Raw genomic sequence first — 18,013 nt, forward strand, 5'->3', positions numbered from 1 at the left:
TACTCTAGTCACCATAATGTTCTGAAGAAAAAATCCTGGAAAAGTTCAAAGGCATATAAGTACTTAGAGCAAAGTAGAATGCTTACCCAAGACAAGTTGAACATATCAGTTGACAGAATTAGGAGCTAGAAGACACTAAGAGCAGGTTAAAAAAAAAAAAACAACTTGTCTGGGGGTAAAATGTGGGAGACTATGTATATAATGTTCTCCTCTTTGATCAGCAAATCATTTGAAAGGATTTGAAATGAATAAGAAATCCTATTAGTAAATAATGGAGAATACTTCTGTGAAGTTAAAAAATTACTTAGGAAGCCTATGTTTACATTTTAGAAACATTAATTACACTTTGAAGTTGTAATTTTGTTTTATCTTTATTTCTGTGTGTGCATACATGTCATTCTTCAAGTATCTTCTACCTTGTGTTGAGACAAAATCTCTCCTTGACTCAGAACTTAACCATATATATGATAGACTACCTGTCTATCGAGCTTCTGAGGATTCGCCCAACTCCACTTTCCATCCCACTACCACTATACTTACATGTGCTTCCCACCACACTAGTCCTTTTTATGGGTTCTGGGCATCTGAATTCAGGTCTTCATGCTTAAAAGGCAGGTGCTTTTAGGGCTGAGTCATCTCTCTAATACTGTACTTAATATTTTATTTATTTTTTAAAAATATTTTCTTTATTTACATTTCAAATGTTATCCCCTTTCCTAGTTTCACCTCTGAAAATCCCCTATACCCTCCCCCTTCCCCTGCTCCCCAACCCATCCACTCCCACTTCCTAGTCCTGGTATTCCACTATACTGAGGTATAGAGCCTTCACAGGACCAAGAGCCTCTCCTCCCACTGATGACTGACTAGGCCATCCTCTGCTACATATATAGCTAGAGCCAGAAGTTCCACCATGTGTTTTCTTTGATTGGTGGTATAGTTCCAAAAAGCTCTGAGGAGTACTGGTTAGTTCATATTGATGTTCTTCCTATGGGGCTTCAGACCCATTCAGCACCCTGAGTACTTTCTCTGGTTCCTTCATTGGGTACTTTGTGCTCCATCTAATGGATGACTGTAAGGATCGACTTCTGTATTTGCCAGGTACTGGCAAAGCCTCTCAGGAGACAGCTATATCAGGCTCCAGGCTCTTGTTGGGATCTGCCTGGTGTCTGGGTTTGGTGGTTGTTTGTGGGATGGATCCCCAAGTGGGGCAGTCTCTGGGTGGTTGTTCCTTCAGGCTCTGCACTGAACTTTGTCTCTGTAACTCCTTTCATGGGTATTTTGCTCCCCCTGCTAAAGAGGATTCTGAGCTTCTGGGCTAATATCCACTTATCAGTGAGTGCATATCATGTGTGTTCTTTTATGATTAGGTTACCTCACTCAAAATGATATCCTCCAGTTTCATCCATTTGTCTAAGAATTTCATAAATTCATTGTTTTAAATAGCTGTATAGTACTCCAATGTTTAAATGTACCACATTTTCTGTATCCATTCCTCTGTTGAGGGACATCTGGGTTCTTTTCAGCTTCTAGATATTATAAATAAGGCTGCTATGAACATAGTGGAGCACGTGTCCTTTTTATTGTGGAACATTTTCTGGATATATGCCCAGGAGAGGTATTGCGGGATCTTCTTTCCAGAGTGGTTGTACAAGCTTGCAGTCCCACCAGCAATGAGGAGTATTCCTCTTTCTCCACATCCTCGCCAGTATCTGCTGTTACCTGAATTTTTGATCTTAGCCATTCTGACTGGTGTGAGGTGGAATCTCAGGGTTGTTTTGATTTGCATTTCTCTGATGATTAAGTATGTTTAACATTTTTTCTAGTGCTTCTCAGCCATTCGATATTTCTCAGTTGAAAATTCTTTGTTTAGCTCTGTGCGCCATTTTTTAATCAGGTTATTTGATTTTCTCGAGTCCATCTGCTTGAGTTCTTTATATATATTGCTTATTAATCCCCTATCTGATTTTGGATTGGTAATGATCCTTTCCCAATTTGTTGGTGGCCTTCATGTCTTATTGACAGTGCCTTTTGCCTTACAGAAGCTTTGCAATTTTATGAGGTCCCATTGTGACAGTGTTTTCAAAACATCAATATGATATTTTTACCCCTCCTTCCACTAGGCTATAGGCTGCTTATGGTTAGAAACCACATCGTATTCTATTATCCAAATTTTTATGTACTAAACATGATGAGATGGTAGACCCTGATGCAGCTACATGAAATCAAAATGATTTAGGACCAATTATTTGGGATAGAGGCAGTAACATGCCAAAAGTTCACAACTAGCTGGTTTATTTAGTCAATTTCAGGTTAGCCAGGATTATATAGCTAAATCCTGTATCAGAAAACAGTCTCAAAATTTGCAAGAATGTATACTTTCTGATACAGGAGTAGGGAATTGAAAGAGCAGAAGTTGTTGATTAATTGTGATTGTCAACTTGACAGGCTCTATAAACAAGTAGGAGACAAGCTTCCATGCATGTCCATGCTTGTAAGAAATTAATTAGATTAAGTTAATCTTTGGGCAAGTGTATGAGAATGATGATTTCTATTACATTAAATGAAATAGGAACATGTGGTGCAAGAGTCGGGGACAACAATCTCTTGCCTTGGAAACTGGACTGCATTTAAAGAAAACTAGGTTAGCACCAGCATTTACCATTCTCTGCTTCCTGACTTTGGATACTATGTGACCAGGTGCCTCAGGCTACTACTGCCGCAAAGACTTTACTACTATGTACTATACACTTAAACAGGGATCTTAAATTTATCTTTTTTTAATAGGGTTATTTGTTTTTCTGGAGTCCAACTTATATATATATATATATATATATATATATATATATATATATATATATATATATATCATATATATATATATATATATATATATATATGATATTAGTCCCCTATCAGATTTAGGATTGGTAAAGATCCTTTCCAAATCTGTTGGCGGCATTATTGTTTTATTGACAGTGTCTTTTGCTTAACATAAGCTTTGCAATTTTATAAGGTCCCATTTGTCAATTCTTGATCTTACAGCACAAGCCATTGCTGTTCTGTTCAAGAATTTTTCCCTTGTTCCTATATCTTCAAGGTTCTTCCCCATTTTCTCCTCTATAAGTTTCAGAATCTCTGGTTTTATGTGGAATTCCTTGATCCAGTTAGACTTGAGCTTTGTACAAGGAGATAAGAATGGATCAATTTACATTCTTCTACATGATAACCGCCAGTAAAGCCAGCACCATTTGTTGAAAATACTGTCTTTTTTCCACTGGGTGGTTTTAGCTCCCTTGTCAAAGATCAAGTGATCATAGGTGTGTGGGTTCATCTCTGAGTCTTCAATACTATTTCATTGATCTACCTGTTTGTCATTGTACCAGTACCATGCAGTTTTTATCACAATTGCTCTGTAGTACAGCTTTAGGTCAGGCATGGTGATTCAACCAGAGGTTCTTTTATTGTTGAGAATAGTTTTTGCTATCCTAGGATTTTTGTTTTTCCAGATGAATTTGCAAATTGTCCTTGCTAACTCGGTGAAGAATTGAGTTGGAATGTTTATGGGGATTGCATTGAATCTGTAGATTGCTTTTGGCAAGATAGCCATTTTTACTATATTAATCCTGCCAATCCATGAGCATGGGAGATCTTTCCATCTTCTGAGATCATCTTCAATTTCTTTCTTCAGAGACTTGAAGTTCTTATCATAAAGATCTTTCACTCCTTAGAATCACACCAAGCTATTTTATATTATTTGTGACTATTGTGAAGGGTGTTGTTTCTCTAATTTATTTCTCAGCCACTTTATCCATTGTGTATAAAAAGGCCACTAATATGTTTGAGTTAATTTTATATCCAGCTACTGCATTAAAGCTGTTTATCAGGTTTAGAAGTTCTCTGGTGGAATGTTTAGGGTCACATATATATACTATCATATCATCTTCAAATAGTGATATTTTGACTTTTTCCTTTCCAATTTGTATCCCCTTGATCTCCTTTTGTTGTCGAATTGCTCTGGCTAGGAATTCCAGTACTATATTGAATAGGTAGGGAGAAAGTGGTCAGTCTTTTCTAGTCCCTGATTTTAGTGGGATTGCTTCAAGCTTCTCACCATTTAGTTTGATGTTGGCTACTTGTTTGCTGTATATTACTTTTATTATGTTTAGGTATGGGCCTTGAATTCCTGATTTTTCCATGACTTTTATAATGAATGGGTGTTGGATTTTGTCAAATGCTTTCTTCACATCTAACGAGATGATCCTGTGGGTTTTTTTTCCTCTGAGTTTGTTTATATAGTGGATTACATTGACAGATTTCCTTATATTAAACCATCCCTACATCCCTGGAATGGTCATGGTGGATGATCATTTTGATGTGGTCTTGCATTCAGTTTGTAAGAATTTAATTGAGTATTTTTGCATCGATATTCATAAGGGAAATTGGTCTGAAGTTCTCTTTCTTTGTTGGGCTTTGTGTGATTTAGGAATCAGAGTAATTGTGGCTTCATAGAATGAGTTGGGTAGAGTACCTTCTTTTCCATTTTGTGAAATAGTTTGAGGAGAATTGGAATTAGGTCTTCTTTGAAAGTCTGATAGAATTCTGCACTATACCCATCTGCTCCTGGGCTTTTATTTTGTTTGGGAGACTATTAAAGACTGCTTCTATTTCTTTAGGGGATATGGGTATGTTTAGATCATTAATCTGATCCTGATTTAACTTTGGTATCTGGTATCTGTCTAGAAAATTGTTCATTTCATCCAGGTTGTCCAGTTTTGTTGAGTATAGCCTTTTGTAGAAGGATCTAATGGTGTTTTGGATTTCTTCAGGATCTGTTGTTATGTCTCCCTTTTCATTTCTGATTTTGTTAATTATGATGTTGTCCCTGTGCCCTCTATTTAGTCTGGCTAAGGGTTTATCTATCTTGTTAATTTTCTCAAAGAACCAGCTCCTGGTTTGGTGGATTCTTTTAATAGTTCTTTTTGTTTCCACTTGGTTGATTTCAGCCCTAAGTTTGATTATTTCCTGCCATCTATTCCCCTTGGGTGAATTTGCTTCCTTTCATTCTAGAGCTTTTAGGTATGCTGTCAGGCTTCTAGTGTATGCTCTCTCTAGTTTCTTTTTGGAGGCACTCAGAGCTATGAGTTTTCCTCTTAGGACTGCCTGGGTTGTGTTTGGGTATGTTGTGGCTTCATTTTCATTAAACTCTAAAAAGTCTTTACTTTCTTTCTTCCTTGACCAAGGTATCATTGAGTAGAGTGTTGTTCAGTTTTCATGTGAATGTTGGTTTTCTACTATTTATGCTGTTATTGAAGATCAGCGTTAGTCCCTGGTATAATAATAATTACAATATTTTTGTATCTGTTGAAGCCTGTTTTGTGACCAATCATATGGTCAATTTAAGAGGAGGTACCATGAGGTTTTAAGAAGAAGGTATATCCTTTTGTTTTAGGATAAAATGTTCTGTAGATACCTGTTAAATCCATTTATTTAATAACTTCTGTTAGTTTCAATGTGTCTCTGTTTAGTTTCTGTTTCCAGGATCTGTCCATTGATGAGAGTGGGGTATTGAAGTCTCCCACTATTATTGTGTGAGGTGCAATGTGTGTTTTGAGCTTTACTAAAGTTTCTTTAACAAATGTGGCTGCCCTTGAATTTGAAGCATAAATATTAAGGATTGAGAATTCATCTTGGTAAAGTTTACCTTTGATGAGTATGAAGTGACCCTCCTTGTCTTTTTTGACAGCTTTGTGTTGGAAGTCAATTTTATTCGAAATTAAAATGGCTACTCCAGCTTGTTTCTTCGGACCATTTGCTTGGAAAATTGTTTTCCAGTCTTTCACTCTGAGGTAGTGTCTGTCTATTTCCCTGAGTTGGGTTTCCTGTTAGCACCAAAATTTTGGGTCCTATTTGTGTAGTCAGTCTGTTAGTCTGTGTCTTTTTATTGGGTAATTGAATCAATTGATATTAAGATATATTAAAGAAAAACAATTGTTGCTTCCTATTATTTTTGTTATTAAACTTGGGATTCTGTTCTTGCGGCTGTCTTCTTTTCAGTTTGTTGACAGATTACTTTCTTGCTTTTTCTAGGGTGTAGTTTCCATCCTTGTGTTGGTGTTTTCCCTTTATTATCCTTTGAAGGGCTGGATTCATAGAAAGATATTGTGTGAATTTGGTTTTATCATGGAATACTTTGGTTTCTCCATCTATAGTTATTGAAAGTTTTGCTGGGTATAGTAGCCTGGACTGGCATTTGTGCTCTTTTAGGGTGTGTATAACATCTGTCTAGGATTGTCTAGCTTTCATAGTCTCTCGTGAGAAGTCTGGTGTAATTCAAATAGGCCTGCCTGTATATGTTACTTGACATTTTTCCCTTACTGCTTTTAATATTCTATCTTTATTTAGTGCATTTGTTGTTCTGATTATTATGTGTCGGGAGGAATTTCTTTTCTGGTCCAATCTATTTGGAGTTCTGTAGACTTCTTGTATGTTCATGGGCATCTCTTTCTTTAGGTTAGCGAAGTTTTCTTCTATAATTTTGTTGAAGATATTTGCTGGCCCCTTAAGTTGAAAATCTCCATTTTCATCTACTCCTATTATCCATAGGTTTGTTCTTCTCATTGTGTCCTAGATTCCTTGGATCTTTTGAGTTAGGATCTTTTTTTGCATTTTGTATTTTCTTTGATTGTTGTGTGCATGTTCTCTGTGGAATCTTCTGCATCTGAGATTCTCTCTTCCATCTCTTGCTGATGCTCGTATCTATGTTTCCTGATTCCTTTCCTAGGGTTTCTATCTCCAGAGTTGTCTCCCTTTGGGTTTTCTTTATTGTTTCTACTTCCAGCTTTAGATCTTGGATGATTTTGTTCAATTCCATCACCTGTTTGTACGTGTTTTTCTGTAATTCTTTAAGGGATTTTGTATTTCTTCAAGGGCTTCTACTTGTTTAGCATTGTTTTCCTGTAATTCTTTAAGGGCTTTGCCCTGGATTTTTTTTTTTTTATTCTAAAATTTTTTAATTAGGTATTTTCTCCATTTACATTTCAAATGCTAACCCAAAAGTCCCCCATACCCTCTCCCCCCACTCCCCTAACCACCCACTCCCGCTTCTTGGCCCTGGTGTTCCCCCTGTACTGAGGCATATAAAGTTTGCTAGGCCAAGGGGCCTCTCTTCCCAATGATGGCCGACTAGGTTATCTTCTGCTACATATGCAGCTAAAGACGTGAGCTCTGGGGGTACTGGTTAGTTCATATTGTTGTTCCACCTATAGGATTGCAGACCCCTTTAACTCCTTGGGTACTTTCTCTAACTCCTCCATTGGTGGCCCTGTGATCCATCCAATAGCTGACTGTGAGCATCCACTTCTGTGTTTGCCAGGCACTGGCATAGCCTCACAAGAGACAGCTATATCATGGTCCTTTCAGTAAAATCTTGCTGGCGTATGCAATGGTGTCAGCGTTTGGAGGCTGATTATGGAATGGATCCCCGGGTGTGGCAGTCTCTAGATGGTCCATCCTTTCGTCTCCCTACTGTATTTCTTTAAGTGAGTTATTAATGCCCATCTTGAAATCCTCTACCACCATCATGAGATATGATTTTAAGTCTGAGTCTTGCTTTTCTGGTGTGTTGGGGTATTCAGGACTCGCTGAGGTGGGAGTGCTGGGTTCTGATGATGGTAAGCGGTCTTGGTCTCTGTTAGTAATATTCTTATGTTTGCCTTTCACCATCTGGTAATCTCTGGCGTTAGTTGTTGTAGCTGTCTCTGGCTGAGCTTGTTCCTCCTGTGATTCTTTTAGCCTCTGTCAGCACTACTAGGAGTCCAACTCTCTCCTGAGTCTCAGTGGTCAGAGTACTCTCTGCAGGCCACCTCTCTTCTGACAGGGGAGGAGCGCAGAAGTCTGGAGCTCAGATCTGCTTCCTGGCTAAAGATGATGGCCTGAAACTGGGCCTGTCCCAGAAACTATGTTGCTTCTGCAGTCCGCAGGCATTCCTGTGCAGACTGGGCTCTAAGGGGACCCGGGATACAAGATGGCTCTCTTACCTGCTCCAGAGGTTAGAGCTCTCCCTGGAAGCCATCTCTTCTCTGGTTGGGAAGGAGCACAGGGGTCTGGAGTTCAGATCTGCTTCCTGGCTGAAGATGATGGCTCAAAACAGGCCTGTCCCAGAAGCTATGTTGCTTCTGCAGTCCGCATGAAAGACAATTTAATAAATCTCCCTCCAAATATGTATTCATTCTATCAAATTCTACTCCTCTAGAGAACCCTAACCAATGCACATAGTGAGGCATTGAAAGAAAGAAAGAACGAAAGAAAGAAACCCAAACCAAAACCCAAAACAATAATAAAATGACACACCAAAGAAAATAAGTTACATATACATCCTTCCGCAACCCTATGGGTGGAACAACATCATGAACTAACCAGTACCCTGGAGCTCTTGACTCTAGCTGCATATGTATCAAAAGATGGCCTAGTAGGCCATCACTGGAAAGAGAGGCCCATTGGACATGCAAACTTTATATGCCCCAGTACAGGGGAACGCCAGGGCCAAAAAAAATGGGAAAGGGTGGGCAGGGAAGTAGGGGGGAGGGTATGGGGGACTTTTGGGATAGCATTGGAAATGTAATTGAGGAAAAGATGTAATAAAAAATAGTTTTATATGAAAAAAAGATAATGATGTGATGTTTTTCTTTGAGTTTAAAAAAAAGAATAAAATGTTAAGATTCTGGCTCTACTAAAAAAAAAAGAAAAAGATGCATCAATTTCTTATTCATCATTATACAGTCTGCTAGTGTCTTGTGCATAGTAGCTCTTACTTCATATAAGCTTTACATTTATCAATGTACCATTCCTATTTCATCTACATAATCAAAGAGGCATGGTAGATACATCTTAAGTAAGCTGACATTAAGGATAAAACACAGTAGCATCAACAAAGAAAATCGCCAATTTTGAAAACTTGCTTCAAAAACCAGTCATTAGGAGTGTGCAAAAAATAATACAAGGAGATATTGCCTCACATCACCAGGCAGGTCAGAATTAAAACAACAGGTATGAGAAAAGAACTCTCACACAATTCTTGTAGCAATGATAAATGGTAACATCACTTAGAAAATTCTGTCAGTTTTTCAAGCAAGTAAATACATTTAATACATAATCAACCCATTTCGATTGCTAATATATACCCAATAATAATTAAAGTGGGCCTTCTAAAAAGTTTTCTTTTTCAGAAATTTTTGTAGTTCTATTATTCCTAATAGCCCAAAGACGACAAAATTCAAAGTGCACTAATTGATAAATAGATAAACAAACTGTGGCGTATCAACACAATAGAATAGTGGCTAAACCTTAAATACACAATGCTAATGTAAAAGAAGCCAATACAAAATTTCCAAAAGAGAAAACCTAAACAGAATAAAATGTAAGCTAGTAATTGTCTGGGACTGGAGGACAGTGACAGAAGAAAGAGAATAGCTAAAGGGTACATGGTTTGTTTAAGAGATTATGCAAATTTTCTAAAACTATGTTAGTGGTCACACTAAAATTAAAAATGATTGTTTATATAAATGAGTAAATTTTATGTTTTTTTGAACTTTCAATATAATAATAGAATTTGTCCAGTTAGAATTAAATATATTTTCAGTTTTAATTCAGTAAATGCACCCAAGAATCTATTGCAGCATTATGATTGAATTGGATATATTCATATATATTATCATTTCTTTGGCTGTGCAACATTCACGTGAACTTTCAGTCATGAGGGCTTTATTATTGTGGGATATCCACTTAATTCCACTTAAATCTGGAAACTTGAAAGTCAGATTTACTTTACTAAAACACTCTTGTGCTTTAATGTTTTTGAAAGGTGTGTACTGATAAACAAAAATCATCTAGAACTTAGCACTATAAAATCATGCATTTTTTAAAATTAGGTATTTATTTCATTTACATTTCCAATGCTATCCCAAAAGTCCCCCACATGCTCACCCATCCACTCCCACTTCTTGGCCCTGGTGTTCCCCTGTACTGAGGCATATAAAGTTTGCAAGTCCAATGGGCCTCTCTTTCCACTGATGGCCAACTAGGCCATCTTCTGATTCATATGCAGCTAGAGACACGAGCTCCAGGGGGAGGGGGGTACTGATTAGTTCATATTGTTGTTCCACCTATAAGGTTGCAGATCCCTTTAGCTCCTTGGGTACTTTCTCTAGCTCCTCCATTGGGGACCCTGTGATCCATCCAATAGCTGACTGTGAGCATCCACTTCTGTGTTTGCTAGGCCCCGACAAGTGACAGCTATATCAGGGTCCTTTCAGCAAAATCTTGCTAGTGTATGTAATGGTGTCAGCGTTTGGAAGCTGATTATGGGATGTATCACCGGATATGGCAGTGGGGACCTAGATGGTCCATCCTTTCATCTCAGCTCCAAACTTTGTCTCTGTAACTCCTTCCATGGGTGTTTTGCTCCCAATTCTAAGAAGGGGCAAAGTGTTCACACTTTGGTCTTCGTTCTTCTTGAGTTTCATGTGTTTTGCAAATTGTATCTTATATTTTGGGTATTCTAAGTTTCTGGACTAATATCCACTTATCAGGGAGTACATATTGTGTTAGTTCTTTTGTGATTGGGTTACTTCACTCATGATGATGCCCTCCAGGTCCATCCATTTGCCTAGGAATTTCATAAATTCATTCTTTTTAATAGCTGAGTAGTACTCCATTGTGTAAATATACCACATTTTCTGTATCCATTCCTCTGTTGAGGGGCATCTGGGTTCTTTCCAGCTTCTGGCTATTATAAATAAGGCTGCTATGAACATAGTGGAGCATGTGTCCTTCTTACCAGTTCGAACATCTTCTGGATATATGCCCAGGAGAGGTATTGCAGGATCCTCCGGTAGTACTATGTCCAATTTTCTGAGGAACTGCCAGACTGATTTCCAGAGTGGTTGTACAAGCTTGCAATCCCACCAACAATGGAGGAGTGTTCCTCTTTCTCCACATCCTCGCCAGCATCTGCTGTCACCTGAATTTTTGATCTTAGCCATTCTGACTGGTGTGAGGTGGAATCTCAGGGTTGTTTTGACTTGCATTTCCCTGATGATATAGGATGTTGAACATTTTTTTCAGGTACTTCTCAGCCATTCGGTATTCCTCAGGTGAGAATTATTTGTTTAGCTCTGAGCCCCATTTTTAAATGGGGTTATTTGATTTTCTGGAGTCTACCTTCTTGAGTTCTTTATATATATTGGATATTAGTCCCCTATCTGATTTAGGATAGGTAAAGATCCTTTCCCAATCTGTTGGTGGCCTTTTTGTCTTATTGACGGTGTCATTTGTCTTGCAGAAGCCTTGCAATTTTATGAGGTCCCATTTGTCTATTCTTGATCTTACAGCACAAGCCATTGCTGTTCTATTCAGGAATTTTTCCCCTGTACCCATATCTTCGAGGCTTTTCCCCACTTTCTCCTCTATAAGTTTTAGTGTCTCTGGTTTTATGTGGAGTTCCTCAATCCACTTAGATTTGACCTTAGTACAAGGAGATAGGAATGGATCAATTCGCATTCTTCTACATGATAACCGCCAGTTGTGCCAGCACCATTTGTTGAAAATGGTATCTCATTTTTATCTCAACATTTCTATGAGGAAATATAGAGTAATTTCATTGTGTTTCTGATAATTCCTCTAAAGGCAGCTCACACCAATGTCTATTAGCAAGAGGCCTTCTATCCATGCTTGGTCACATAAAACTCTTCATAAAATTGTTTTCACATTTTCATGAACTGGGATTTGGCTTTTCTGAGAGGCAGCTGATTAGCAGTTGTAGGAGTTCTCAGGTAGAAATTTTGGGGTCACTTATGTATACTATATCATCTGTGAACAGCAATAATTTGACTTCTTCTTTTCCAATTTGTATCCCCTTGATTTCCTTTAGTTGTCTGATTCCTCTAGCCAAAATTTCAAGTACTATACTGAAGAGATATGAGGAGAGTGTACAGCCTTGCCTTGTCCTTGATTTTAGTGGAAATTCTTTAGGTTTTTCCTTACTTAATTTGATGTTGGCTATTGGCATACTGTATATTGTCTTGATTGTGTTTAAGTATGTCCCTCATTTCCCTGCTCTTTCCTAGATTTTATCACAAAGGGCTCTTGAGAGGAGGGCTAGAGGAATAGGGAGTAGGATCAGGCATGGGGAGAGACAGGTGAAAGTCCCAGAAGGCCAGGAGAATAAATTGAAATATGCAGCTGCCAGGGGTTTGGGATGGGTGTGTGTGTGTGTAATTCTCTAGAAAGTTCCAGAGACCTAGGATAAGGGAGGCTCCCAGCAGTCAATGCAGGTGACCTTAGCAGAACTTGAAAAGACCACCTCCAGTAGCTTGACAGGACCCCCAGTCGAGGGATGGGGACACCAACCTACAAAACTTTGACCGCAAATTAGCCCTGTCTAAAAGAAATGCAGGGACAAACATTGGGCAGAGACTGACAGAATGACCAACTAGTGACAGGTCCATTTTGAAACCCATACCATGGGCAGGTAGGCATCATTCCCTCACTTTAATAATGATGCTATGCTGAGCTTACAGACAGGAGCTTAGCATAGCAGTCCTCTGCAAGTCTATACCCAGCAGCTAATTGAGGCAGATGCAGATACCCACAGACAAATATTGGTTGGAATTTGGGGACTTCTGTGGAAGAGTTAGGGGAAGGATTGACGCCCCTCAAGGAGATGGCGACCTCACAGGAAGACCAACATTGTCAACTAACCTGGATCCCTAGAAGGTCCCAGAGACTGAGCTACCAAACAAAGAACATACATAGACTGGTCTGAGTCCCATAACACATATGTAGCAGAGGACTGCCTTGTCCTGATTCAGTGGGAAAGGATGTGCCTAATCCTGCAGAAACTTGATACACCTGGGGGGGGGGTAATGCTAGGGGGGTGGGGGGCAGGAAGCTGCCCTCCCAGAGGAGAAGGCGAAGGGAGATGGAAGGAACAGCTCTGTGAGGAGGGACTGGAAGGAGGGCAACATTTGGGATATAAATAAATAAATAAACTCAGGTAAAAAATATAATAACATGGATGATCTGTCTTATGCAGTCACATTCTGCTATTGTCACAAAATCTTATTTGAAGAATAGTCCTCTGTGTTAACGTGTTAAGGAACTATATAAGGGTGTCAACCCCATGATATGAAGACCATGAGGGCCATTTTGGAAGGTGGCTACCATAGGTTTTTACATATATTTTTGATTAAAAAAAGTTATTCATAATTTGAGGAAGGGCAGTTTGAATTGTGATTGATGTTTCCATTATTGTATTTTCATGGCTTGATAATAGTATATACATTGGATAATTCCATAGTGTTTTTTTACATTAGCATTTTGTTTTCTTCTTCAAAAAACCAAGGAAACCCCTTATTTGCCTTTATAATCCCATACTTATATTGATATCATTATTTGTAGATGGTAGATGAAATTGTATGTAATGTGATATTGATATAATATAAATATATCACTTTAATTCCAAACCTAATGCTAAAAATTAGAAAGGCTACAGTTGTAGTTTATTGGAGAATAAGTGTTCAGTAAGCATGAGATACTGGTTTTGATTCCCAGCATCATAAACAAAAATTATGGAGAACTGCTATGTGTTTGATCTTTTTTACTTTGTGAAATCAAATATAGAAAACTCCATGGTTTAAACATTGACAACAATACAGAATGAAACAATTTATTGACCAATGAAATGAAAATGAATAGGGTTTTTATTTAATTCTCCAGTATGTTCTCTTGACTATATTTAGGAAATTCTGATTAAATGGATGTTAATTTGATAAAATATCAGGAACTTTGCAATTGGGCCACCGAATATTCCGTTTAATTATGTTGGTATGCACTTCTTTTTGCTTCTAATGCCAAGGATCCATTGATAAAATGAATGCCCATTTTGTGGTCTTTTATGCAGAAAACGTTTAATCCCGTGTTTTATTTACTCTGCTCAATCCTTCCACATTGAATGTGCTTATTCATCCATGCAGAATCAGGTATGCTGCTTTCTGTTAATATGACATTATAATTAAATAGCTAAAATAAGAAGAGCCAGCTTTTCAGTAAAAGTTCATAAAATTCCCACAAAGTTATTTGTAGTTTTCTGTTTTGCTTTGCAAGGACCATGAAAATGCAAATGTGTTCTAAATACTTCTGTATTGAATAAGCTGACAAAGATGACAGTACAAATAATCATTTTGTTACTAAAACTGACACTTACAACATATTTCTCATGTGGTGTAATGATTGCTGCCTTGACATTGATTATCTTGTATAAACAGCAATGTACATGCACTTCAAGAATGAGGTTTATAAACAGAAAACAGATAAAGGCTTAGTATTTCTATGTATTTGAAATGAAAAGATTAAAGCTGATTCAAGTTACACAAACTCTATGTAATATGAAATTTTTCTACAGTAGACAGAACTTTCTCTATTTTTAGCTATATTCAGTTACCCAGAACATTTGTGTTTGAAGATTTTAATCACCACCACAAACAATGGCTTCACAGCAGAAAGATTTCAATTCAAAGAAGCCATGACAGTAGTTCTGCATTAACTATAATTTCCTTTGTAAATATGTAACTTCCAATATTATGTTGAATAAGTTTCCCTTTGTATTGCCAGTGTTTATTGTTCATGATGTTAAGAGACTCACATTACTATACACATAACCAATTTTGAACACATTTTCTTTAACTTAAAGACCTCAAAGAGACAGTGATTCATTTGACACTGGTGCTTTTGTTTATGCAGAAAGAAGTGTTTTGTTAGCTTAGTAGTTTTAATGCAGTGCCAATGGGGTTCTCTGGTGGTGGGGTTAATAGATGTGTGCAAATGGAAGGAAAACTATGTGATCTGGAGCATAAACTGTATCACTCTACTAATGCTGTCATCTGAGAAAAGTGTGCAATCATTCTGGTCCATCTGGTTTAGTGTCAATCACAAAAAAAAAAAACATTTTCTTTGTGTCTGCCATACTGATATGACAATGACATCATTTATTAAAAATTGAGAAATATACTTCCTGAGCATCCTAATAGTCCAGCCTAGAGTTTTCTACAGTTAGCAAGTTATGAAACCCTCATGGCTCATATGTATGTTCATTATAAAACACTCTAAGAGAATCTTGTTCTTTAATTGTTGCAAAAATGTATTTGTTTATGAAACACCTGCTACTATCTTGCAGTATTATTTTCTTGTAGCCTTGTTATTTAGAAAATGGCTCAGAGGAAAAGTGACCGCAGTGGTAAGAAAAGGTTTCATAAGAGTGTACTATATATCTCTGTCTTCCAATATTCAAGAAATTAGTTACTATTATATTCTACTATAGGCACTCTTTCAGATGCCTATGTTAATATAAGACTTTCTAAAATATGCTTAACAGATAAGATATGTTTACATGCTTAAATCTTGGCCATCTTGTGTGTAAAGCACTCATATTTGATTTAAACAAAGTTGTCTACATTGTGGTACTAAATGTCAAAATAACTACCAGCATGAAAAATTATTTCTTGATAGCAGAGATTTAAAATCCTAAGAACAGCAAATATTGAAATGATAAATAGTGTTGTATCTATCTTTACAAATACCACTAAACCACATTTGCAAGTCTGTAGGATAAATTCCAAATATGAGGTGGTAAATTGTCATGTACATAAATTTAACATGTTGACAGATATTTTTGAACTACCATCTAATGGTAGTGTATGCATTGTGCCTGCTTGCATATTCTTTTATTCATACTATGTGTTCTCAAATACTTCCAACCTTTATAATCTGATAGATTAAAATTGTTATATCCTATATCTTCATGAAAACTGTCAGTATTAATAACAACAATATTACTGAATGTGCACATTAGTAGAAATATAATCTAAGTAGCTTATTTAACTCTTTTTCTTCTTATCTATACCTTGGAAGTAAGTTATATTGTTATTGCTAAAATAAGGACTAAGGAATTGAAGTTCCAAAAAGTTGTAATAACTTGCTCAAGGCATTCAGTTGATAGTGATGGAACTGGAATGAAATTTTGGTAATCTTCACATGAATCTTAATGTATAATAATTATCTTATACTACATTTCTACAAAAAATGTTTATTGTATAATTTTCATAGAAATATACCATAAAATATTGAATATCAATTATGAAATTAATGTAAAATCAATCATGATATACCCATACAATAGAATTGTATGGAAATTATTGTAAAGAAATGAAAATCTCTTTATACAAGAGCAGATCTCCAAGTTAAGACAATAGTAAATAAAAGTGTAAAGTATAAATGTCTATAATATGATGTAATTTATAATACACAAGTACAATCTCTAGCACAGTGTACAAAAACTACAAACAGTAGTGTTTATTTATAGGGAAAAATTTGGGGAAGCAGAAGGGTAGAAAGAATTATTAGCATATCAGTCATGTGAAATTCTTGTGGAGAGCCGTGCTGCGAGCAATCGCCATTATAAGATGGCGCTGGCCTCCGCTGTGCCTAACTAGTAAACAAGCCTTGTACTCAGGTGTGAGAGTGAACTAACGCTTAGTCACTGGCCATCTCGGGACGTGGTAATGGGGTGATGGGCGAGCAACGAATCAGGAGCTGACAGGCCACATCAGGTGCTGAAACGCCATGGCTGAGGGCTATATAAGCGACCCCATTTTCTGGGGTCTGGGTCTTCCCTCCTGAAGAAGCAATAAAGCTTTTTGTTGCAGAAGATTCCGGTTGTCCGAGTGTGTTCTTGCTGGCGAGAACGATAGCTCGGGACAAATTCTTGGTGCTTCTTGGATTTTGTACTACTTATCTATTTGGTATTTGCTCAATAACACACAGAAATCCCAAAATTTAAGTAAATTTCTGAGTAAAAATGATATTTTTTTAACTAATATTAATTATTACAACTCATATGCTGTTTCTCAAGCCTTTAAGTACTTTATTATTCAGCTGTACAAGCAGCAGTTGGTGTTGTGGTAGGCACTGCAGCACGTACTGGGAATGAAAGAATAGTACAAGGTACACACCATTTCTCTGAAGATCTTACCTTCTAAGCATATAAAACAAGTTATTCAGTAAATATTTAGCTATTTCCAATGATGTTCAACAAGGGGAAACTAAAAGATGATAGAATTTAAGCCTAAAACTGTCCTCAACAATGACTTGCCAGAATGCATGAATTTTTTTGAATTAACATAAAGGATGAGTAGAAATATGACAGAAGAAAATGAGAGGAAAAAGGCAGAGGTATACTTCAGTCACGCATAAGACTGACCATGAGTGAAAAACCTGAAACAAGAAAGAACACAACCAATTTGGGAAATGAAGAAAGTGTAATATGACTGTAGCCTACAGAGGGAAAGCAAAAACAGTGATTCGAGACTGAAAATTGAGTGTATTTTGAGAGCAATGCAAACTCATGAGTGGTTTAGGATAAACAAAGACATAGTGAAATTTGAATTAAGATGTTTACTAATACTGTGAACAGTGGGCTGGAGAGAAGCAAGTATGAATAATGCATTTAAACAGGACTTACTGCAGTTTTCCAGCCATAATCCATGGTGGTAACCCAGATTAAGAGAAATAAATATATGCATTTATTTTAATTGAGAATTTTATGCATGTATACAATATGTTTCAGTCAAACCCACCCCAGTCCTTTACTTTCAATTCCTCTCCATCCCCCATTTTTTTTATTTTTAACTCCCTTTCCTCTCCCTTCCCCCCTCCCTCCCTCTCTCCCTTCCCCTCCCTCTCTACCTCTCCCTCTTCCACTGTTTCTCAAACCTACTGAATGGACATTGTTCTACCTTTATATGCATGGATATAGGACCATCTACTGAAGCATGGGAAACCTCTTAGTGACCACATATCTGAAGAAATGGACTCCCTTCTTTTAGCATCCATCAGCTGTCAACAGATTCTCAGCTAAGAGTAGCAAGTCATGAGCTACCACATCAGTGTCCATTTTGGAATT

The sequence above is a fragment of the Mus caroli genome, unplaced genomic scaffold (genome assembly GCF_978045245.1).
Source record: "Mus caroli unplaced genomic scaffold, Mus_caroli_1 scaffold_5, whole genome shotgun sequence".
NCBI lineage: Eukaryota > Metazoa > Chordata > Mammalia > Rodentia > Muridae > Mus > Mus caroli.